Source organism: Aythya marila (assembly GCF_965140915.1).
Source record: "Aythya marila genome assembly, chromosome: 3".
Taxonomy (NCBI): Eukaryota; Metazoa; Chordata; class Aves; order Anseriformes; family Anatidae; genus Aythya; species Aythya marila.
Window position 1 is genome coordinate 46,707,099 of NC_139044.1, and position 24,837 is coordinate 46,731,935.

Sequence of the window (24,837 nt, forward strand, 5' to 3'; positions counted from 1 at the left end):
GTCTCCTTTCATTATTATTTTTTCTTAGCTTTTAATTAGTCTGTTCTTAACTGCTCCTCATGACAAACATCACTCTTTCCAACCCAGGGGGAAAAGACTGAGGTTCCTGTTTGACTATCCTAGTGCTTTTCTGACAGCTGAATGTACTGCTAACTTTGAATTTTTTTTATTATCATTTCTTTTTCCTCCTTGGAGCTCTTCTGCTGTGAAGCCCTTCAATGATATGCCAGGGACATTATTTTTCTTGGGCAACGGAGATATTGCTTGCAACAGGTGAGGATGAGTTGGTGGTGTTGCAGCCAATAACAACCTGTGTGTAGTAGTAATACCACCAACTTCGGGGATCTTTCTGTCAGAGGATCTCACTCATTGATACTTACAAAAAGATGACATGAAGCTGATCTCTGGACAAGAAGTAAGGAAGAAGACTTCTGAGCTGGTGTTAAACCCCAAGGAAATCAAAGTGAGTGCCTAAGTGTCTCATTGTCCTTTCCCATCAGTTCTCAGTGCACAATGGGACAGCAGTCCTTCTGAGAGCCTCTAGGGGCTACTCCAGTTCAATAAATAACAGTAAATAAAATGCAAAACCATTTTTGAGTCTGATAAGGGCTGTGTTAATTTCTGGTGTAATATCTTTGACTTCAGAGTAGTTACGTGGAATGGACTGTATCCCACTGAGCCTTGGTGTCTGCTCTCACATTGCCATGGAGGCTAATGGATGACAGTGAGTACAGCGTATCCTCTTAGGACACAGTGTTTTGTATTGTTTTCATGGGGGAGAAATTAGTCTTTTGGTGCTCTTTATTGCTTTGTTCCCTGCTTTCTGCTAATATTATAAAAGTTGCATCTTTAGCTCATGCTGAGATCTGCATAGAACACACAAACTTGTGTAAATAGTTATTTCACTCTTTGCTAACGCTCTTTTGAAATCTGCTTTTAGTCATGTTAATAAGAATCAATGTTTTACTAATTTGTTCTTTAAAGATACCATACACCCTTGATAATTCTCTTCCACCATATGGGGTTTGGTTCACTGTGAAGTGTCATACGCAATGTATGAAGCACGGAGAGAGAGCTCATATACCAGAGAATGGGCGAGCACACGCTTCTGAGTGCAGTGTATTTAAGAACCTCAGACTTTAGGAGAAAATCTCTACAGGATATCAAAGCAAATTTCAATCCAAGAAGGTTTCGCTGTGTCAATAGATGTAGCACAAGGGCTGCCTGTTGTTTCACAAACAATGAATCTTCTCCAGCCTATAAATAATGTAAAGACAAGTCTCAGGATTTTTAAAAAATTCTGCTAGCTTGAGGCTACCTACCCAGCATGCCTCCTTGTTTACAACTTCCAGTACAAACATATATTCTGTTTGTTTTCAGATAAAACATCAGCTTTCCTGACTTCTGGAATTAACCTCTAATACATATTAGCAGCAGCCTTTCAAGTAGTTTTTGCATACACAGGCTTTCGGTAACGTGACCACACAGGGGTGTGCTCTGACACCGTCTAGAGGTGAGCTCCTTGGTGTTAGGTGTGCAGTGCTAACGAGATGTCACAAGCAGCTGCTCATCACTTGGCAAACATCTGCTGCTCAGGTAAGCACTCTAAAAGCCATTTACAAATATCAAATGAAACAGCACTCTAAGTAGATCTGGGAATGCAAAGGGGGGCTACACAAAGGGCTGGTTTTGTGAAATTCAATTGTTTGTTCACAGGTAGCAGGTCTGTTGTCATCCTAGGCATGTGAGGGCTTGAATCCCCAGCATCTACAGGAGTGCAGGTGAGTGCCCTGACTACCTGAGTTCTCCTCCCATGACATTTGTCTCTCATCCAGTAGTTTTGATATTCTTTTTTTTGGTATAGATGCAGTAAGCCCAGCGGAGAGAGCCTCTGCTTAGTGTAGCTTGTCTTGCCAAGGTTAGGGCCCCCTTCCATAGTACAGACACATCAGCCTGAACCCTGTCAGGCCATAGAGGGCATAACTCCCATGCCTGCCGCTTCCTAAAGGGCTGGTTCTCATACAAAATACATTTGCCTGTCTCTGTTGTGTAGTGTCTGAACCTGTACCTCTGTCTGGGGTATAGTCTAAGACAAGTATTCATCTGTGTAGGTTTTAGACTGATTAGGATGGAGATGCTCATGAAGACAGTGGTAAAGCATTGGAACAGGCTGTCCAGGGAAGTGGTAGACTCCCTGTCCCTGGTGGTATTTAAGAGATGTGTACATGTGGCACTAAAGGATGTGTTTCAGTGATGGGATTCTGTAGGTCAGGTTGATGGTTTGATTTGATGATCTTGAAGTTCTTTTCCAACCTAAATAATTCTGTGATTATATGATTCTATGCTCAAACTAAAGGTGCTTTTATTTAATCAGAGAAACAGAACCTTGGGTATCTCTAGAGCTTAAGGAAAGGAAAACAAAATGCAAGGCACTGATAGAGTGTAGTCAGGAAGGGAGATTTTGATAGCAATTTTGGACTTTATCACTTAAAAACGCTTAAATCCATTTTCTTTCAATTTCAGGCACTTTCACTTTTTATTAGAAGTCTTCTGAAACACATCATTTCAAAACAGAAGGACATATGACAAAACAGAATTTGGATCGAGGACAATTTAATCTATGGCTCTGTCTACTACAGTTTACATGACAAAACTGTAATGAGGAAAAGCTTCTGTCTAGGACTGAAGTCTTGCCTACCTCTTAATGTCTTCAGAGCTCTATGGTATTAACCTCTCTGTTTTCCTGGGGATGTTTTTTTTGTTTGTTTGTTTGTTTTGTTGTTGTTTCTGTTTGTTTGCTTTTTAATGTGTCTGAGGTTTTCAAAATTGAATGCAAATTGCTTATAAGTACATTTTTGGGTTCAAGGAGGAACAAATGGATCCCTCCAATACAACCTGAGAGACCAAGAGGATGGCAGATTATAATCAACAGCAAAGAGCTGGATTGAGTTGGGGCCAGCTGAGGAACAACTGTAAGTCATAAACATCTGATAGCTTTCTGATGCTCTATGGGAAGGAGTGTCCACCTAGCTCTTACCAAGATTGAATCTTGGCTGACAGACACCCATTTTTTGAAAGCAGCACAGCAAACTGCTCAGCCAAATTCAGTGACCAGGCACAGAGGGTAAATTCCCTGCTTCCCTGCTTCTTGCTGATTCACTCAGGAGATAACAGCAGCAGTTTCTTGAATTAACTATGGTTGTAGCTGTTGTGCCAGTTAAACCCATTTAGGAGCTTTCAGTCTGGCACTTGTATAATCAGGAAGTATTCTCGCGTGTAAGTGGAAAAAAGCTTGGAGTTGTATGAATTTAAAAAAGCAGCAAAGGGGAGGGAAGGATCACAAAGTCAGCTGCTATTGCTACTGGTCCCCCGGAAGGTGATCTGTTCTTGGGCTTTCATTAACTCTTGAAGGTTTTCCAGGTGCTTATCTAATCTCAAGGTTGTACATATCCAGCTGAAGTATTACTTCCTTACTGCCCAAGTCAGGTTTTGTGTTCTACAAATGCTCTACAGGAATATCATTATAAATCCATAGCTGAAAGAGCCTGTGCATCTTAAGTGCTCTTTGGTTTGCCACCTCTGAATATTCTGCCAGCAGAGATTTAGAACATTGGCTCTGTAAATGCTTTCATGTCAAGACTAAAGGCAACACTTGTTTAATTCATTCTTTGACCCAACAGTAGCTTTATCTTAGGTTATCACTTGTTAAGCTCTCCAGAATGTTTTAAACATGAAGGGGGCTGCTGCGTATATACATCCACTGTACTGTATTTTACTTGTACAAATTTGACAGTAGTGATTCATATACATCAAAACCATTTCCTTTCCATGCTGCAAATAATGCTTTACTTTAGCTCTGTTCACAGATTCACATAGAGGACATGTAACTTGTTCTAGGAAAAAAAAAAAAAAAGAGAGAGAGAGCGAAAATTGCATTTATCCTCTGTCTGATATCCTCTATCCAATTTGCAAATCTTTATTTTAGGTCACAAGAGCTCAAAGGTGTTTATACTGTTATATACTCGTGTGTATGAGAGAGATTCTTTGTGTGTATATATAAACATATATGTATATATGTTTGAGTACACACATTTATAAATAAAAATATGCATAGACATGAGGCTAGTTGCAGTAATGATATATGCTGTGGTATAAATGGAGGACTGGATTTATACATCAAATATACTGCAACCTGATTAGAATAACAAGCAAAGGGGCAGAGTGGTTTGCTCTACATCATCCATTGGCGGTGCAAAACCGAAATAATTACACTATTCTTTGTAAACCCATCTGTTCTGCCAGCATGGGATTTATCCCTAAGTTGTCAAACAACTGCAGTTGTATTTAGAATCAGCAGCTGATCGTGACCCCCAGAAGTGAGGTCAACAGAATCATTCTGGATTTGCATCATAGAACAAGAGTCAGAAACTCAACAGTTTTGTGTTAGAAAGAGTTACAGGACCAATTTGTTAACAGTTTGTGTTCACTCACAACAATGATGGTTTCTACACCATAGGACATATCGTCCAAACATTGTTTCATCCAAACACCACACTCTTGTATTGTAGCCTGATGCCTCACTCCCTCAAAGTCATGACAAGATCTGAGTATCTGTTGCCTCATATTTTTGTTCTGAAAAAAAAAAAAAAAAAAAAATATTTTGAGTAGAGATAGAGAGGGAGCCACAACATCCTGTAATAAATTCCCCAATCCAGACAGACATGGGAGCATGGACTGCAATGCAGACAGACAGAGCACCTCAGCCCTGCGCAGAGAGGTGGGTGCTATTTCAGATAGTTTGATCTCAACATCCGTCTAGTCTTCCTGTTACCTGCTGTGACATCCAGACCAAAATATTTATCAAGCATGCAATATACCAGAATGAAACTACAAGCCTCAGTGTCAGCTCAGGGAATATAACACCATCAAGAGAGTTGATAATACTTTAAAGAAAAAATACCTGCATCAGTCCCTAGCATACCTGTGACTAACAAGTCAGGGATCAGGGAGCCCTTGTCTGCCAGCGCTATTGGTGGCTGTGCTGTGTTGCAGAAGCTCACACAACTCTTAAAATCCAGTGCCAGTCAGTCAGGGCTCGGGCACTGACAGCAGCAGACCTCTCTCGGATGTCTTGGCCCAGCGATTTCTCAAAGACATATGTTAACAGGAGTAACATGAAGAAAATACCCTGAATAAAAGCATGAAAAGCTAAAGCTCTGTCAGGGAGGACTTGTGGAAGACAGTTAGACAAGGTTTAAAAGATCTTTGTTACAGCACGTAACGGTTGCCAGCAGCAAGGGGGACATGTAGAAGATAGCATTCTTTTTGACACTTGCTTGTTTTAAAGCACTTGATATTTGTAATATTTTTCAGTTAGTGCATGCAGCAATGGCTAACTATGAAAATGCAATACAGAACTTCAGAGAGCACATGTCACACACAGAATTAACTCTGACAACATATTTATTTATTTATTTTAATGAAGAGTCATAGATGAGGTTTTCTAGGGGTGAGGACATGGCTTTGGAGTTCTGGGGGCTGAGTTTCTTGCAAGAGAGTTTGCTGTGATTAGGGTCTGAGACAAAAAAAGAGGTTGAGCAAGAACTGTATGCTGGAATGGCTTGGAAGTGTCCCCAGCTAACAACAACAACCAAACAGAGACTGGTACCTAAAGTGGGATTCATCTCCTCTAGTCGCAGCTGTCAAAAAGTTGGATGTCTGGTCTGCTGTAATCTCTCAGGCACCAGCAAAAAAGGCAGCTGCAGAGGTTAATGAATCCCAGCTACTTGGAAAACAGCTTAAAACACAAAGATCTGCCCTCCTAAGGGAGGAAAACCAAATAGCATGGATGAGACATCCTTACTTTTTCCACAGCTCTAGTAACATGAAATGAATCTCACTTACTATACAGGCTGATGCTCGTGGGGAAAAAAAAAAAAAAAAAAAAAAAAAAAGATAGTGCTCTAACACAATGGGCATGCTGGAACAGCCAAAATGCTGTTATTTGTGTGTGCTTGGGGTAAAAGGGATAGTCAAAAAGAAAACACTTTTTTTTTTTTTTTTTTTTGTAAAATATCACAACACCAGTTGTTGTGGAAGGTGGACAGACAGTGCTAAGTGTTTCTGTTAAAGCTCGAGTTCTGTGCCATTAAATCTAAGGGTGTTTAACCACTATATTAAGTGGGAAAGTTACTGAGCCTTGGACAAGTTGAACTGAGGTCACTGAAGCACCTGAAACCAGAAAAACTTTCAGTTGCTATCATTTATTTTCCTTTTGAGTTCAGAAGTGCTTCTATTTAAATTTGCTACCATAACCCATAACAAAGGAAATCCATAGCTCACACTGAACAACAAAACCTCTCTTAAGAAACTGCACATATTTTTAGGAAGAGTAAACAGTTAGAAAGCCCTAAGGCCAGCTGATGCTAATGCTTTCCTGTTCAATGCATGGAATTGTCTCAAATAAATAAATAAATGATCTGTCAGTCCTGTGCTTAAAGTTGTATTAATGTCAAACCCATGAAAAGGGTAAGTATGTAACATACCATGCTCCAAGAGCACTGAGGCAATGACATATTTTTTAGAGTGTGAGTAGAAGAAATTATTTCAGCCATATATTTTGAATATCTGTTTGAAGCTATCACTTTGGAGTGAATAAAATGTGTTTTATCCTTGCTAAGTCTGCAATCAAGTCTAGCACTGTGCCTTAGCAGGCTAATGTTCTCGTCGCTTCAACTTTCCTGCTTGGCAGGGGATCAGCCTCTCTTTGCTGCTCATATTGAGCAGACAAACTTGCAGATTTCAATCCTGCTGGCATGTGTTTCTGAAATAGATGGGCTATAATGTACCTTTTGGCCTGACAAGAAGACTGTGATTCTGGGAGCATTCCCCTCAGCCAGTGTAGGACCTTAGAGAGGGGCTGATGTTCTGTCACCATCAATGTCATTACAAACAATGTGGTGCCTTAGCAAAATGCTTAAAACACATGCAGAGAACTAAATTAGCCATGGCAAGAACAACAACAAAACCCAGCCTACAACCCCTTACAAAAAAATATTCAGATGAAAGCTGTCAGACTAAATAACTTGAACATGAATGGAATTATTATTTTTTCTTTCTTTCTTTATATTTCTTTACAGGTCATCTAAGAAGAGAAAACAGCAGTGCTGCACCTTTAATGTAGTTTTAATACATATTCAATGTACCTTCAATTACTGCCTGAGTAATCAGTGTGGAGGCAAATCAAATGTGGAACAACAGAATGATTTTCTGGGCTTCCTCAGGGGACTGGACTTTGGAAGTAGTAGCACTGTGTTGTGTTTCATGCAACTTCGTAAAGAGAGGGAAGGAGAGAGCTGAGAATAGTAGGCAGTGGAAGCCTTCCAAACATGCTATATTGCTAGCTGTGCACGTAGGAGAATCTACATTAGCACTGCAACCTTCAACTGCTGTGATTTGCCAATCACAGTTTTGGAAGTGATACTTGCTTGCTCTTTGTGCCCTGAGGGAAGTCTCTGTGCATTACCCTGCTGCCTGCTTGAGTGAATCCTTTATAGCAGAATAAACCTGACCATGAGAAACAACGAATATTTTCAAGCCAAACACCCATAAAGAGACTTGTGTTTGTAGCAAGAGTTTCACTCCAGAGATCCCACATTATTCTTCTTGTACTTTTATCCAGAAGCTACACTGTTGTGACCACTCTTTTTCAGAGTACCCCAGAGACCTTCTTGTGATTGCCACTCCTCCTTCATGTTTGAAAAGTTCTGGAGTCAGGTGAAGTTCCTGGTGACTGGAAAAAGGGAAACCACTCCCATTTTTAAAAAGATAGAAAGGAGACCTGGGGAACCACAGACCAGTGAACCTTACCTCTGTGCCTGGCAAGGTCATGGAACAGATCCTCCTGGAAGCAATGTCAAGGCACATGCAAGACAAGGAGGTGATCTGAGACAGCCAGCATGGTTTCACCAAGACAAATAGTACCTGACCGATCTGGTGGCCTTCTGTGTTGTAGTGACTGCATCAGTCAACAAGGGAGGCCCTACCAATATCATCTACCTGTACTTCTGTAAAGCCTTGGAGAGAGTCCCACGTGACATCCTTATCTCTAAATTGGATAGAGATGTATCTGTAGGGTGGACTGTTTGTTGCATAAGGAATTGACAGCATGGTTGCAGCCAGAGATTTGCAGTCAAAGATTCTATGTCCAGGTGGAAGCCAGTGATATGTGGTGTTCCTCAGGGATCCATTCTGATACCAGTGCCCATGTGGGCCCATGTGAGCCTAATGAGGTTCAAGAAGTCTAAGTGTAAGGTGCTGCACACGAGTCAAGGCAATCCCATGAGTACAGACTGGGAGAAGAGCTCATTGAGAGCAGCCCTGCAGAGAAGGACTTGGGGATTCTGGTGGACAAAAAAAGCTCTACATGAGCCAGCAGTGTGCAACTGCAGCCCTGAAGGCCAACTGCACCCTAGGCTTCATCAACAGCAGGTTGAGGCAGGTGATTGTCCCTCTCTGCTCTGCCCTTGTGAGGCCTCACCTGAAGTGCTGCATCTAGGTCTGGGGTCCACAGCACAAGAAGGATGTTGATCTGTTAGAATGGGTCCAGAGGAGGGCCACGAAGATGATCAAGGGTCTGGAGCACCTCTCCTACAAAGAAAGGCAGAGAGAGAGCTGGGGCTGTTCAGCCTGGAAAAGAGAAGTGTCTGGGGAGACCTCATTGCAACCTTTCAGTACTTAAAGGGAACTTATAGAAAAGATGGATAGTGACTTTTTACACAGGCAGATAGTGATTGGATGAGGGGGAATGGTTTTAAACTAAAAGAGGGAAAATTTAGGCTAGAAATTGGAAGGAATTTCTTTCTCAAAGGGTGTTGAGGTACTGGAACAGGTTGCCCAGAGGTTGTGGATGCCCCATCCATGGAAGTGTTCAAGACCAGATTGGATGAAGCCCTGGGCAACCTGATCTACTAGGTGGCATTCCTGCCCATGGCAGGGAGGTTGGAACTAGATGGTCTTTAAGGTCCCTTCCAACCCAAGCCATTCTTCGATTCTATGATAACATGCAGTGTAGAGCTCGCTGTCAGCCTCAGAGAATCAAGCAGCAATGACTCCAGCACCCTTCTGATATACAGTCAACTCCTGTGATGCCACCATTACTCAGAGAATCTGAAATGTGCTAGTAGAGTTTTTATGAAACTTAAAAATTAGGAAAATGGTTAGAGTATTACTTGGCTCAGTCAAACCAGGTGAAAGACTGAGGATTGCTGGATGAGGGATGATTTCTGTGGAAATCAGAACATGGATGTCAAAGGTTCAGTTGTCTTTCTGTGTTTCAGATTCCTGAACCCTGTGCTTCCCCTGCTCCTATTAACATAAGTGAGGGCAGTCTCAGCTAATGCTTCTTGGTATTCACATTTTCTGTTTGGAGGATACAGCCCACGTCAGTCAAAGCTTGTGAGTGATAGGGAAATTTGCATAGGAAACATTAGCCTTCTGTTCAGCTATATCTGGTTAAAAAAGGCTCTCCTTCTGATTGTCATTCCAGAGGTCCACAGCTTTCTGGATAGATAAGGGACTATATTTATTATCATTTGCCTTCTCCTGTGACTCAGCAGCAAGCAGGCTGAGGTTCACAAACAAAAGTAAAATGACATCAGCAGTTGTCAAATAGAAAAAGGCAAAGCTGACAAAGGCATTTTGCTTTAATGCTTCTAAGCATATATTGCAAATCACAAGAGTGTACACACACAGACACCACACACACAGTGGAATAGTCATAATGAAATTCTAAAACACTTGCCAGCATCTACATCTTTGAGAAGGAAATGTCAGTGCCTGGCTCAATAGTAACTTGTATTTTAAGATCAGGTGATCAAAGATAAGCACAGCTGCTGCAGCAGCAGCAGCTGAGCTAGTGAGCCCTCACTCTAGGATGGAGCCACAGGTGGCAGCCAGGCAGGCAGCACTGACTTGTGGCCTCTGTGTTGTAAAAGATCTCAACAGCCCACGGAGATGCTGTAGGCAATGTCAGTCATGCCAGGCACTTCTCTGCTGTCTCAGCTAGTTTCTGCATAGCTAGTACTGAGGGAACAGGAATGGATAAAAGCAGGGTAGCCATGGATTTCTTACTGCACTACTCTGCTGATGATCACTTAGCTCCTACCAATGACTGAGCCACCTACATTCCCACATTATCTGCACACATGTCCACTGATGTTAAACTTGGATTGGGGGCCATATGCCAAGCTTTTTTGGAACAGCACTAGAAGCACTGTTGAGCATACTGCCCTGCAGTATACTGCTACCACAGGGTACAGTCAAAAAAATTCAGCAATTTCCTCACCAGTGACTGATAAGTTTCTCTGTCTCTCTCTTCTTTTCTGTGTGACTTAGAGAATCAAGAGTCTAATCCTACCCATAGATCAGCTTTTTGCTATAATCTGGTACCTTGTTTGGCATTTCCTTATTTAATCAGCTCACCAATTATTTTCCTTTTTACAGAAATGAGGGCCACTCAAAGGAGAATTGATCAGAGTTTGTTCCTCAAACAGAGCCTAATCAAACCTTTTCCTCAGGCTTAGTGGATGTCACTCAGCTGTAAAAGACAGGTGCTCAGAAACCTCTGTCCTTTTCTCTCTCCTCTTTCCTCCAAGCTCTAACCAGAAAGAATATAGGCCTGAAATACAGCAAGAGAGACTTTCACTATGGGCTTATATTCCTTGACCTCTTCTTCCTTTTCTGTTGTTCCTAGATTCCCTTGATCAGCAGTCTCTTGATCTTTTGGTTCTGAAAGTCATCTCACCAAGTTTCAAAAATATCCAGTCATTCATAACTTCTCCCTTTGAGAAATGTGTCAAGTTCCTTTTGCATGTTTATTTGTAGATATGTTTGCAGATATGTTTAAGAGCTTCCCTACATTAACATTCCTACCCTTCACCTTGCTTCAGAAGATTCCATTTTCTTTTCAAAAATAAATGCCAGATTTGTTTTTGATCTCAGGAGTAAAAGTGTCTTTTTACCTCTGTTTTTGCATAGCTGGGAGTAAGCATTGTCAGTTTTGAAGCCTCCAGCTCACAGTATTTTCTGCTTGAACAGAAGTTGAAGCAAAGCCCAAGCATGTATTTTTCACCTTAGATAATATGCCAGTTCTCTAAGGGCAAGAGGCTCAACAGGTAAATTGACATGGATTTTACAGAAATCAGCTATCTAAGTTACACCAGCTGAGACTCTAGCTGGAGAAATCAAAAGCAATCCTCTCTGGAAAGTAAGTACAGTCATCAGTTGTCTTTAAGTTGCTGCTCCTGTCAGTGCACACTTTCAGCTTGAGGATGTCAAAGACTGTTTTCCTGCATCTTCTCCATATTTTATGTGGTCTTCTTTGCACTTCTTGTGTGTAAACTCTCATCCAGCACTTTCATTTCTCTTGCACCCTGACTCTCAGACTGGGTGCTGAGGTGATCTCTATATGAAAACTGGCTGACACATCCTATGGCTGTCACTGAGCAAGACCGAGTGGCCTCTTTTTCCGCTCAATTGGTTTTTCATACTTCAGTGGCTGTCCTGTTCATTTTTGGAGGGCCCTCTATCACTGCTTCATTGCCTACACAAAATAGCTTCTGCAGTTGACTAGGCTAAAAGGATCCATGCCCATTTCTCTTCCAGGTTGCCTGATACTCATGCTTTTTTCTTCCCTGTTCGTTCATCAGTGACTGAATTAGGTGGTAGGAGATTGAAAGTCCCAACAAATAAACATAAAGTGCTGTCTCCTTGATTTCATTACGTCATCCATAATGAACAACATTTTCCTCTTGTGCAGGTGGAAGGGTGTGCATCAGCGCTGCTGCCTGGCCAGAGCTTTGTTGGGAAATGCAGTTTGGCTGAGGGGCCAGGTCCCTGATCAAGAACAAAAACAGGAGAGACTTGAGACCTTTGGAGTGCTGTGATCGTCCTTCAGAATTGAAGTATTTTGCCTACTTTCTTGGTTTGCCAGCTCAGTTTTTTTGACAAAAATTTGAAAAGTTATGTGGAAAGCAGAAAGCTTGAATGAAAAATTCACTGCCACTGAAAGCTCCACTCTGTTGCAAAACAGTTTGATGTAAAAATTTTTCCATTGTGTCCAATTAGGAGAAATGTAGAGCTCCCTCTTTACTATGCCAGGGCTCAGAATGCAAGCTAGCAGTTGTTCTGTATCTTCAGTAACAATTAATGTCTGATTGGCCTATGTGTTCAAGATATAGGTTTGAGAGGAGAGAAAACAAGGCCTAACTTGCTGAAAGTCCCCTTGAATTCTCCTCAGAAATTTTAAAACTTACCATTCTTTAGGCCAAGGATGAAGCTTTTTCTTCTTTTTTTGTTTCTTCCTTAGCTGTTTATGTTGTGTAAAGCCCTATGTTGTGTTCACCCAATTTTTTGGAAAGTTTTCAGACTTATTTCCAATTCTGATGTTGCACAAGGCATGTCACTTGTTTATGTGATATTTTTCACTGAGATGTATTGAAGTATGCAAATGCCTTTAAGCTTATATGTCTTTAAATAACAACAACAAAAAAGTAATAATGAGCAGATATGCCATAAAATAATAATAATCACCAGTCCTGTAACAGGACTTTCTCTCTGTAAGAGAGAAAACTGAGACTGCCAGTTGGTGCATGGGCAGCCTCCATGAAACTTTTGTTTCATCTGACCCTCAGTGTTCATTTTAAGCCTGATTTGGCTATCTGGTTTGGGAAGTTTTAATTGCACATGCATTAATCCTTCCTTTAGCAGAGTATGTGCCTTTAATCTCCGGGACTTCCAGACTCAGTGGGCACTTTATCCCTGCACATCTCCTCTGTTTTGTGCCTGATTACTGGAATATGGGCAACATTTGGTGGAGGTGGCACATAAACCCCGTGGCTGCTTTCATCATTCTGTCAAAGGGAGGGAAATAATCAAAGAGCTGCAGCAAGAAAACAAATGGCCAAATAGCTGTTGAAGCAGGAGGTTCCAGCTCGTTGGAGCTCAGCTTATTACAGGCCATATGCCTGAGTGGCTCCTCTCACTGAGTGCTGCACCCAGCTATGGAAACAAGCGTGCAAGCGCCTGTGGTTCATGAGGTCTGATTTGCTATAGCATAACTGCTGAGAACACAGACAGGAAGAACCCGAAGAGGCTGTGGGGCTAATTGAAGAGAGAATCCTTTATGAAATAAAAAATTAAAATACAAATTCCCAAAATATTTATGTAAAGATGCTAATGGGCGATAATAATTTGTTTTCCAAGCTCACAGCAGATGCTGTTCTTTTAGTACACAGACTATATTCATAAATGATGCAGCTTAACATAAGTGGGGAAAAAAAATAATACGCTCTTCTACTTTAAGTATCATGGGGTTGAATTAATAGTTACTCTTGACAGTTACCACTATCTCACACCCTTTCAGCTATGCCCAATGTTTTTAGGGCTGGCTCTGCCAGGATTCAGCTCCTGAATGATGGGTGTGTTAAAAAAGCTGAATGACAAAGCTGGAAGGAAACAGGAAGGGTGGAAGAAGTCTGTTTTCAACCTAGTGTTTCATTTCTCTTTGCTCAGCAGAGCTCCTCCCAAGAGCACTGAAGGTGCAGGCCCCAGCCAACTATTCATTTGGCTGTTAGGAAATTGGAATAATCTAGCAAAGGCAAGTGACCGTCAGCAACCAAGGGACTGCCTTACTGTCCATCTTCTCTGCAAAGTCCTTTGTTTCTCACAGGGCTTAACTGCTTAAGGACTCATTCTAGAAGACATATTCCTGCTAAAGCAGCTTCAGTAATTCAGAAGAAGTATTCCTAGTACAAAAAACGAGACATGCACATTTAGTTATTCAGGAGGAGGTACTCCACTGTAACTTCATACTCTGCCCTTAATTCAAATGTATTTCCCTCAAGAAGCTGGTAGTTCTTCTCTCACCATTTCTTCTATGTTTGTAGCCAAGCTCTACAGATTCATGGCCTTTTTCTCCACCAGCCTGGGGTTATGTCATCTGTATAGTAATACTTTAGTAATACTTCTTTGCACGCATAATTCACAACACTATCCATAATTCAGTACAGCTGTGTCAGTATGCCCACATTTCTTTAAAAGGATGATGACAAGTTCTGTTTCATTTTAGTTATGCTCCCCCTCTATGTGAGAGCCTCCTCTCCTACCTTTGAAACCTTTCACCTTTATTTTCCAATTTGGTTGCCTTTTGTGTCCCCTTTTATATTGCCCACTTGAAAGCTTTTTTACTTTGGTTGTGTGTCTTGCTTAACTTTCCTAGCAGCACATCAAGTAAGGATGTACTTTATAACTAAAATGAGCTGTGATGACAGCTCTGGTCTGTCTCTGTTTTGGTTTGAAATGCTGTTACATGAAATGGTAGGAAGGTGTCTAGACATAGTGCAGGGTAGGCACTGAATACACAGTTATCAGACACTACTAATGCCTCAATGTGAATCTCTGTTGTTTGTCCCAGCCCCACCCCCCTCCCCCATGTTAGTTCAGAGGAAAAAAGTATTGTGTGACAGTGTTTTAATCTGCACAGAATGGCTTTGACAACCTTTCTCTTCTTGTAAGAATAAGCAAAACTAGACATGGAAAATCTGTTTCTTAAAATTTAAAAAACTCATCTTACCAATTTTATTAAAATTTGCCATTCTTTGCCTCTGTATCACATCAGGGTTCATTAATTATCCTGCTGTCTCTGAACATGGCTCCAAAGAACAGGGTGACCACTTTTTTTAATAAAATTGCAGATTTACAATTTTCCAGCTCACTGAATTGCTAGTGTTTAAATATATTGAGAGGCCAGTGCCAGGCTGCTTCGCCTCCCTGTGCGGCATTTTACTGAGAAGGGGATGGTAGAAGGGTGTGTGAGGACAGGAAGAAAAGTTGTAGAGAAGAAAAAACAGGGCAGACAGACATAATGCCAGAACAATACTTCAAAAACAGAAGGTCTTAGGGTGCCTGAAGAGTCCTGCAGTTGAGGGGTGGCCCAGATCACTTCCTCAGCCCTCCTCTTGCTCCCGGGAGGGAGGAACAAACAATACTTAGAGGGGACGAAGCATGTCTCTCCTGTAAGGTGCAGCCCTTTACTCCATCAATGAGGTGAGGATCAAATTGATCTATCATCCTTCAGCCTCTACCTTGCTGGGGGAACAGGAAAACAAGACACAAACTCTGCACTCTGTGTCTCAAATGCAGCTAGGTTTCACATTGGTATGCACAGGTCCAGGATCTGCTTGGTTGGGAAGGGAAAAGATGAGCCCACACAGGATTTTCCTGCTGTTGTCTGAAAAATATATATTTTTTCCCATTCGCATAATTGTAAGTTCCTCTGGCAATGGGGAAAACAGGAAGAAAAGGAGTGAGAGACAAGGTAATGTGACTATATATATATATAGATGATCTAAATAAAAATATCAGAAGAAAGAAAGATGATGGGAGCTAGTAACAAAGGCAGAACCAAGGGTTTACGTCTATGTACCTATAGCTTCTGATCCAGACATATAACTAAGCAACCTCTTGTGGTGGTCTTGCTTGAGCATGACAAACAGCCTTTCTTACAGACACAAAATAAAAAAAAATCCAGTTCCTAAAATTCAGCATTTCTTCTCAGTGTTTGCAGTAACGTTCAGGATCCCTAGGGTATGTGGGGACTGCTGGCATCAGACACTATCTACTGACAGAGGGAGCAGCACTGCAATCTCCCACTAGCTGCTTCAGCAGAGACCAGGGAGACCAAGCTATAGGTGAGAAAAGACTTCAGGTACATGCATCGTCTGCTGAGAACAGTGCCAGCTTAATGCCCTGTTTTACACATGGGTGGACTGGTCCAGGCACATCCTACTTGTCTGGCCAGGATGCTAGGGGTAACAGGGCTACACCCAGCGCAAGCCCGCTGCTGCGAACTCTCTCCTCCATTTTGTTAAAAGTCTTGCAGAGGCAGAAGAGGCCCAAAGGCCTTTAAATATTAGCTTCCTGATTTCCCTCAGCTCTCTCTTTTTGAAACAACTGCAGTTGTTGCAAGAGCAGCCAGGAGCCTTTCAAGGGACCCACAGAGTCCCATTTATGCCTTTGCTAAGCAGTATGAGGACTGGTTTTGGTGGCAGCTTTTGTCTGGGACTCAGGAGACCAGGATACACGTCTCTCTTGGGATACAAATTTTCTGTAAGAGTTCAGGGTGTAAGGCAGAAATTGTGTCCTCTCACCATAAATGACTACAGTGTGCATCCAAGCTGGTCACTTCTGTCTCCCTTCAGAAGCTAGAAATGAAGAGAAATGGACACTTCAAGAGTGCAGTGCATCAGACCTACTTTACTTCTAACTTAGGATGAGATAAATGTCTGCCAGAGGGCACTGCTTCTTTCTGTTGTCTGGAAAGAGAGCCCCAGGGTGGCCACATTTGTACTGGGTATCCATGGCACAGATGGATACTTCTATCTAAATAAATTGTGCATGCAGCTTGCCCTCTGTTTTAGTTTGCTCTGTATAAAACAAAGGTGGCACATCCTTTTGCAGAGATGCTATGAAACTTAAATCCTGTAATGCCTGTGTGGCATCTACATGCAGAGGTGACCAAGGCATGGGAGTGCCTATCATACTGTGAACACAATCAGACTGTCCCAAAGGCTGCCAGGGAGGATTTCCTCTGCCTGTGACACCTGTATTCAATACCGCGTTTGTGAGAAACACAGGGTCTCACCTCCATGGTCTCAACTACTTCCTGACTTGCTGGTAACACACACATGTCATGAAGGAGACGGTTTGCTGCATCAGGACAAAGGCAGCAGTGAAGTCTCAGCCATACACTGGCAGAAAGTAAAGATGCTGGGAAGTCATTGGCAAGGGAGACAGTGGAAAGTGAACCTAATGAAAAATGTTTATTATTATTATTATTGTTGTTGTTGTTTTTGTTGTTGTTGTTGTTGTTATTATTATTATTATTTCATTCCTTTTTATTGGAACTACCTCACTTTTGATTACATTCATCTCTATTTCTATCACACACACACACACAAAAACACTAGGCAATATTACACGTATTTTCAGTTTATGTTTTAAGTAAGCAATGTGCTTACTGAAAAGCAATTTTAAAATCATTTCTTCTCCTTATACAAGGAAACTGTGTTGAAATCTTTTATTCTTTAACATGTTAGTAAGAAATGAATTTTGCTACTTGCTTTGGTGGAATCAAAGGTTCACCTATATAACTGATGGTGTCTCTTTAATTTTTTATATTTTATATTTTATATTTTTATTATTGTTATTTTATTATATTTTATTTATACACATATTGTTTATTATTTTATATATATATATATATTGATATTTTGCTTTATAACCCTGTTCATGAAAGACATTCCAGTGGCCATATTCTTCATTTTTAAGATTCCAACCTTATTTTTGCAATATTAGTCACAGTTCCCTGTTCTTACATTCTTATTTTAGACATGGCACTAAATTGTTGTTTACAAGGCACAATAATGTGTCATAAAAATTAATGCAAGGCTGGGGCCACGCTGATGTTGGCTTATATTACTCTGAAAGAATCTGCACGTTTATTATAAAAACTTACCTTCAGAAAAAGGTAGCTATTTGATACTTGCAAATATAACCCCAAATTTATTTCGTCAGTTTAATTTAATATATTTGCCAAATGCACAAACAAGTGTGTTCTCCTGAATTGGTCAGTTGGATTTGAAAGAATGTTTTCCCTCTGTCCTCCTCACACAAGCACATGTGCATTCTCAAATGCACACATACACATACATAGATGGGCACATGCACACACATCTGAGCAAATCCATGGAAATTCCACGAAATATTTTAATATTGGTACCAGCATTTAGAGTTCAGTTTTTGTTTGTTTATTTTTGCTTTGTTTTGTATTTGTTTTGTGTGTATGTGTAAGGAGATTAGGACTGTGACAAACTTCCTAGGGCATATGGAGAATGCAAGTGCAATCAATTATGCTGAAGACTAGATACGAGACAAAAGTGTATGAGTAGCTAATTGCTATGTGTGCCATACAGTTGCAAATGAAACACAGCAAGAGATGTCAACAGGGTCCACTACATGGGGTTATAGTGATGTCTGAAAACAAAACTGGAAATTGTGACCTCCAAAAATACAACAACAAGAACATTTGAAAGTCATATGGAGTTTTAAAAATTTCACAGCTGGAAGACTTCCTATAATTCTTTCCCATGGCAGAGCTGCATCTCTAATTCTCCCTCAGGTTGTAAACAAAGACTCCTACCTGATTTCCTTACTCGCAACAGCACTGTTTACTTCCTTCAGGGGGCCTCCACATTTTTTCCTAGCCCCTGTGTGTCAGGAAAGTTCAAGGTAGAAGGAAGCAGGAGCTGGCCACTGGCATAGAGCAGGGTACATGGCACAAAGAGGATTTTCACACTTTGTCCTCACAGCAGTCAAAATATGAGCTTCATCATATTTCCCTGTACATACAAGATACTCTCATCCACACCCCACCACGCAGTAGGGGAGGCAATGGAGCTGGAGCCCTTGGAGCTACCCACTGGCCTGTTCTGCAAGGCACTCACCATCTTCTTTCAGAGATGACTGCAGCTGGCCCTAAATCTCCTTCCCACCTCCCTGCAATCTTTGGGAGCCACTTCTCAAACCTCTGTGTATTTGGGTGCCATCCAAACAGTGGCTCCATCTTGCTCCACTAAATGAGGTTTCTCATTTTATTTACAATATGTGTAAGGTCCTGCTGTAATGTGATTTCTTGTGGAAATGAGATGTATGTGTCCTTTGGTAAAGTGAAGAATATCACTCAACAATAATATTAGTACACAAAGAAATTAAAGTAACACATATTGATTTAATAGAATAATAGAATGGCTCAGGTTGGAAGGGACCTTATAGACCATCTAGTTTCAAACCCCCTGCCACATGCAGGGATGCTGCCCACTATATCAGGTTTCCCAGGGCCTCATCCAACCTGGTCTTGCGAACACTTCCAAGGATGGAGCATCCACAACCACTCTGGGCAGCCTGTTCCAGTGCCCCGCTACCCAAATTCCCACAGAGCGCATGCAAAATCCCACAGATCTGCATTGTACTTGTATAGCAGAGTGGGCCAAGTCTTCTCATGTGGGAGGACAGTAGAGAAGCTCTTCAAAGGATTTTTCAAATAAATCACTCTTGTGTGACTTTCTGAGGATGATTAATGTTGAAGATGGATGGTTGTCAAAGAGAGAGACACAATTATTTTTTCATTTTTACAAGATATACAATAGTGCTAGTTTTTAGTGGTGTTTATTTATTTTTTTCCCCATGGTTGATAAAAGTTATTTGTCAAAAATGTATCTACTTAATCTGTTTCCAGTCCCTTGCAAATACAGTAAGACATACTGAGTTTCCAAACAGGAGAAATACCAAGCATCTTAAAAATAAGCTTTAGGTTATTCTGAAAAATCCAGGGACCTGTATGTCTGCAGTTTTATGAAGATATGTATACTGTTTCTGGTATGCTGTACAGTGTCTTGTTTAGAATTAAAAACACCTTATAGGTAAAGAATATCAGAGGAATAAGTAACTCTTCTGTTTGGAAGATTAGTCTTACATTGAAAATATCTTCAACCCCCACTAGAAATAAGAACTGAAGCTAATTGAACAACAACAAAAAAAAACTTTTAAAACACACTCAAAAGTTAGCAGCATAAAACATAAAACATTTTTGTTTTGCCTCCTGTTGATGTTGGCACACTGCACAGCCCTTTCACAGTGCAGGCTCATGTGGCCACAGCCCACAGACTTCTCTGGTTCAGAGTCTGCAATCAGATTTTGAGCAAAAGGTACAGTCCTCTGCCTGTGCTGGTTAGCACCCATAGTGGCTGGGTGCTCAGGTCCAAAACCCACATTAGGATGAAACAATGCTGAATTTCTGCAAACACTGCTCCAGATCTTACAGGTGGTTGCTTTGCTGCAGGAAGGCTATTCACAGAGATGCAATTCAAGGTAACTACGGGTGGCAGAACTGCCTGTAAGTACCAGCCAGTGAGCCACAAATTGATGTACACATAGTATAGAGCAGAAGGGACCAACAGGTGCTGTGAATTACTCATATGGCTTTGGAATAGTTGATACTACCTTGGATACTACCTGTTTGGGGCAACTGGGATTTGAATCTGCATCCAATTTGGCAAGGAAGTAACTGCTGGTTTCAGTCACAGTGGATGGAACTGGAGGGGTTTCTAACGGAATCAGACAAAATTACCACTCATTTGTAGCTAAAGGATTATATATATACATATGTATACATGTACACACATACATTAAGTAATAAGGAGTTATAAATGTCATTTCCTAGCTCCTGTGGATATAATGTCAAAAGAATTTAAATGATGTGAACCAAAAACGTGAGCCTATTTCTTTGTGTGTGTGGTTTTGTTGTGTTTTGTTTTCCCAGTATGAATGTGACTCACTGTTTCTGGCCTCTCTGTAGGCAGCTTTTTGATGGCTACAAGTTAAATTTTGTGTCTCTCTGGAGTAAGAAGGCAATTTCATTGCAGTTGTATCTTGTGCAGACAGGGTGGCTGTAAAATTCGTCACTCATTCATGTTAGTCACAGAAGTTATAACTGCATTACTGGAAGACTGAACAGAAGCAGATTGCTGATGCTTTGGGTAATGTTATCTCCTCTTCATATTTATTGCTAATATCAGACAAGGTTTTATCAGTGTCACATAGAGATTTTCTAATAACATGCAAAAGGATTTTCTTTCTGGGAGATTCTGAGTTTAGATTATTTGAATTTCTCTTTTAGATTTCCTTTTTGTTGGAACTTATTAAATGTTTCCCTGTAATTGTTAGCACATCTCATTCTAGGATATTGATTATTATCTCTACTGCTTTTACCACACTGAACTTTTCAATATTTTTGAACTTCTTTGTAGAGTTTAATATTTCTCCTCTTCCACTAGGTAGGTTACAGCTATGTTTGCATTTTCTCTTTTTATTTTTATTCTTTTTTTTTTTTTAATTCTTTTTTTTTTTCATTCTGATAAGCAAAGCCAGGAATTTGGATGATCTCCCACTCCATTTGCAGGAAGAGCTGAATGAGGGACCTACATGACTGGTTTGTGAAGCTGAAAAGGATCTCTTCCACAGGGATTCTCACACATTCATGCATACCCACACTCATTAAATGGAGAAGTGGTCAAAATGGAGATGAGGATGATGATAACCTTTGAAGGCAGTTCAGACATTTCATGGCAGTCCCTGGACAAAGATAGCAAGGCAAAGCCATGCCACGTCAAGACACCTAACATTTCTTACAAGCAGTTCAATCTTAATATAGAAGTACTTATGTGCTTCTGTTTTGACCTGCTGGTGTATGTATAATCGATGTAGGGGTTGGAAAAGTCACCTGACATCAGCATAAGGAAAATGTTAAGCTGTCTCAGCTTCCAGCACATGATTTTTAAGACATTTTAATCCCCTCCTTTTCAAGTATGGATTTACTGGGTCGGTCAAGGGAGCATTAACACTTCCCCTACTCCACTGCCATTAACACCAGCCAGTCCAGCAAGGTGCTGTGATTTCTTTTATGCACATGCACATATATATACATATATGTTATATACATATATACATTTGTACATATATGTATATGTATATATAAGTTCCCTTTCAGACAAGTTTTCATCATCCCATTTCTTTAACAGTATTTGAAGTTAATTTATAAAATTAAATATCATCTAAATACAGTCAGCCAAAACGCCAGTAAAAGACCTCACTGTTTCCAGCCTGTATGATGGCTGTAGGGGAAAGAAAGAAAGTCACCTTGGTTCCTATGGCAAGAACCAAAGCCACAATGGAGAAGGTGTTTCACCCTTCTGTGGCAATTACTGCACATTACTCCATGGGCACTAGAGAGGGGGGCAAGATGAAATTAAATGGGAGAACTGGCACCATCTCAAACGTAAAACAAGGATGTTTCCTCTGCCTGTTGTACAGGCAGGGTAATACTCTGACTGCATAGCCCTCTTGGAAAGTCACTCAGGGCTGCACAGCTTTATAAAGCCAAACGCCCCTGTGTGTGTAAATAACCTCATTTTCCCTGTGTCATTTTATGGCTATATGTAGGAAGATATGCTATGTTTTGCATGGGGCAAAAAAAACAAAGATACAAAAGAGCCTACATCTCCCTTTTGGGTGTTCTTGTCTGCCTTCTTAAGGATGAGCTTTTTGGCCTTATAGATAGACTAAATGTGGTTCCAAGGCCTCCTGGGCATATTGGATCTCTTGTTCTCTAGAAAGGAAAAAAAAAAAAATACACAACCCATATACACAGAATATATCAAGTCAGAAAGGAAGTGTCTCCTGTTAAGTACTTTAATGCAATAGAAGCTGAAATGATGGCCATCTGATGTGTAGTGAGTGCAGTGATACAGGAGAAAATAGCACATCACCGCAACATTAATTACTTAATGACACAAAGCTGCTGATATAAAAATTGCTATAGGTGGTCAAAGGTTAGTATAGTCAGGATGGTGTAGCACTCTGAACTCCAAATATCTATTTGACATTCTGCTTCAAGTTAAATTATTTTTTTTTTTTTCTCCCTTTCTGAGACTATTCAGTTTCTTTTTTATTCTTATTTTTTGCTTCCTTCACAGTGTCTTGTTTTTCCCCGTCTAGCTCTCCTGGGACAGACTAAGCTGGAAAAACTTCAGTTTGCTGCTATTTTACTCTGCTTTACTTAGCCTCATAAAGTTGCTTCAGAGACAGTCACTTTCTGGTGTATGAGGACAAGATGTCATGAGGCACATAGAAGAATAGCAAACCCTTTGATTAATTGCCAGAAATTGGGATGGGGAAAGAGAAAAAGGGGGAATTTTAAAAATATATGTATACCAGGGTAAACAGAAGTGAAAGGTACCACAGCTCACAGAAAATACAATGATTATGGTCAGATGAAACCTCCTAGAGCCTCCTCTAGAGAATGAGAGTCCCCCTCTCACCTTGACTCAGCTATGGAAAATAGCTACCAGCCCTGTTTAGTGACACAGAGGCTAAACCTTTCTCTGTGATCATTATGTTCACCCACAGCCAGGGTTAACTGACCTTCCATGTTGCCGCAGGCCACTGCCATATGGTCTCATCTCCATGATGAACTTGGTGAGAGCTGGGCTCTTCTGCTCCCCAAAAGCCCAGACCTTAGCAGTCGGTTTGGAGAAAAAGCTGCAGTAGCAGTGCAGGTCCCTGGCCATTTGTTGGGCTGTACTGGTTGCAGCTGGGGGGGCCCAGCACTGCTCCTCACTCATTTCTCACAAGAGGACAACCAAAGTCCCTTCTTCTTGTAAAGGCAGTTGCCGGCAAGAACACGCATGCTTTTCCTTTCTTTCTGTCTTTTAAGTGTGACCTCTTGTCTGCTGCTCAGGCTTATTTATACACAGTGGCACATCAGAAAAGTGAGTGGTTACATTAAGTACCGTGCTTTGGTTTTAGTGGTTTGCGTAGTGTCCAAAAAACATGAATAAAGGGCATTAAAAATACGCTGGGAATTGACTTTACATTTATGTTGATGCACATTGCAGTTGCCAAGAAAAGAGCAGTTTGGCTAAAGGATCCAACAAAATCTGCTTAGTGGGTCTTCCTTGGCGAGAGCCCACACAGCAGACTGCTTTCATACAGTGCTCCCTTAATCACTGCAAAGAGGTTTCAGAGAGATTAATAACAAGCAGAGCAGCATTACACCCACGCAGAGTGACTCAGATGCACCGGCGAGGCCCAGGCAGAGTCTTTACCTGTGTGGGCCACACAGACACATGCCAATATTTAGTCCAATAAAGTTGTCTTTCCAGCAGCATGAATGATAATCTCGGAGGCTGATGATGACAGTGCCTGTCATGCAGGCCCTTACACCAAGACGCAGCCCAATTGATAACAGTATGTCTCTACAGCCATGTTAAAACCTTGCTCTCTCCTCTTCTCTCAAATACCATCGCTGTTGACTGAAACTGAGTAATGCATAGCCCCAGTGTCATGCTGTGCTGCCTCTAGAGAGCATCCTGAGAGTCATGAGCATCCATTTGGTGTAAATGGATTTTTGGGCGGCCTTTTCCGAGCATGCTGCTGAGGCAGTGGGCTGCTAACTAGATGCAATGAGGGCAGGAGGTGACAGGGCAGTGCTGGAAGAGTTGTGAGCCATCGCTGCCACCTCTGCTCATGATAAACTCAGGCCTGTGGACAGTGCTGGTGCTGCTGACACTCTGGTAGCAAGGTAGGTACCCAGCATCAGCCATCCATGGCATTTACTTAGTTAATATTTTATGTTTTTGTTTGTTTGTTTGTTGTTTTGTTTTTTTATGCCATTCTATCCCCTCTTTCTGATGTAAAAGAGCAGCAATTGTCATTCCGTTAACCTCTCTGGAAATGGGGGAGTGCACAGGAATACACTAGCCAAGAGTGTTTAGGCAGATACAGATTAGCAGAGAATAATAATGCTGTAGCTGTTACAGAGCAAGTTGCATCCAGCAATCAGAGCTGACTAATTATGGATTGCCTCCTGCTTCTAGCGCATTTGATGGCAAAACTCCTATTGACTTCAATGGCACAGGATCAAGCTCGATGTGCCCAGTGGACTGCGGAAGCCTTGGACTAGCATGCAGTGCAGAATTGAGCCAACTGTAACATTAGCTATGGAAATAAAAGCCTTCCAACAAGACAGCTAGAGCTAAATTGGGGACAATTAAGGAAGCATTTGAGCTCTTCTTCCTACCTGCTATACAGCAGAAGGCCAGCCTCTGAACAAATTAATTTTGTAGCCAAAACCAAGTAAGGCAAGAACATATTTTGGAGAGG

General features: G+C 41.2%; 1 long non-coding RNA gene across 1 annotated transcript; it reads left to right on the forward strand.

Moving 5' to 3' along the window:
- The first annotated feature begins 204 nt into the window (after positions 1-204).
- Positions 205-1,481, forward strand: LOC309877040. The gene is made up of 3 exons (XR_014317305.1): positions 205-463; positions 646-724; positions 1,381-1,481. It is a non-coding gene; the product is annotated as an uncharacterized lncRNA (long non-coding RNA).
- The last annotated feature ends 23,356 nt before the right edge of the window (positions 1,482-24,837 follow it).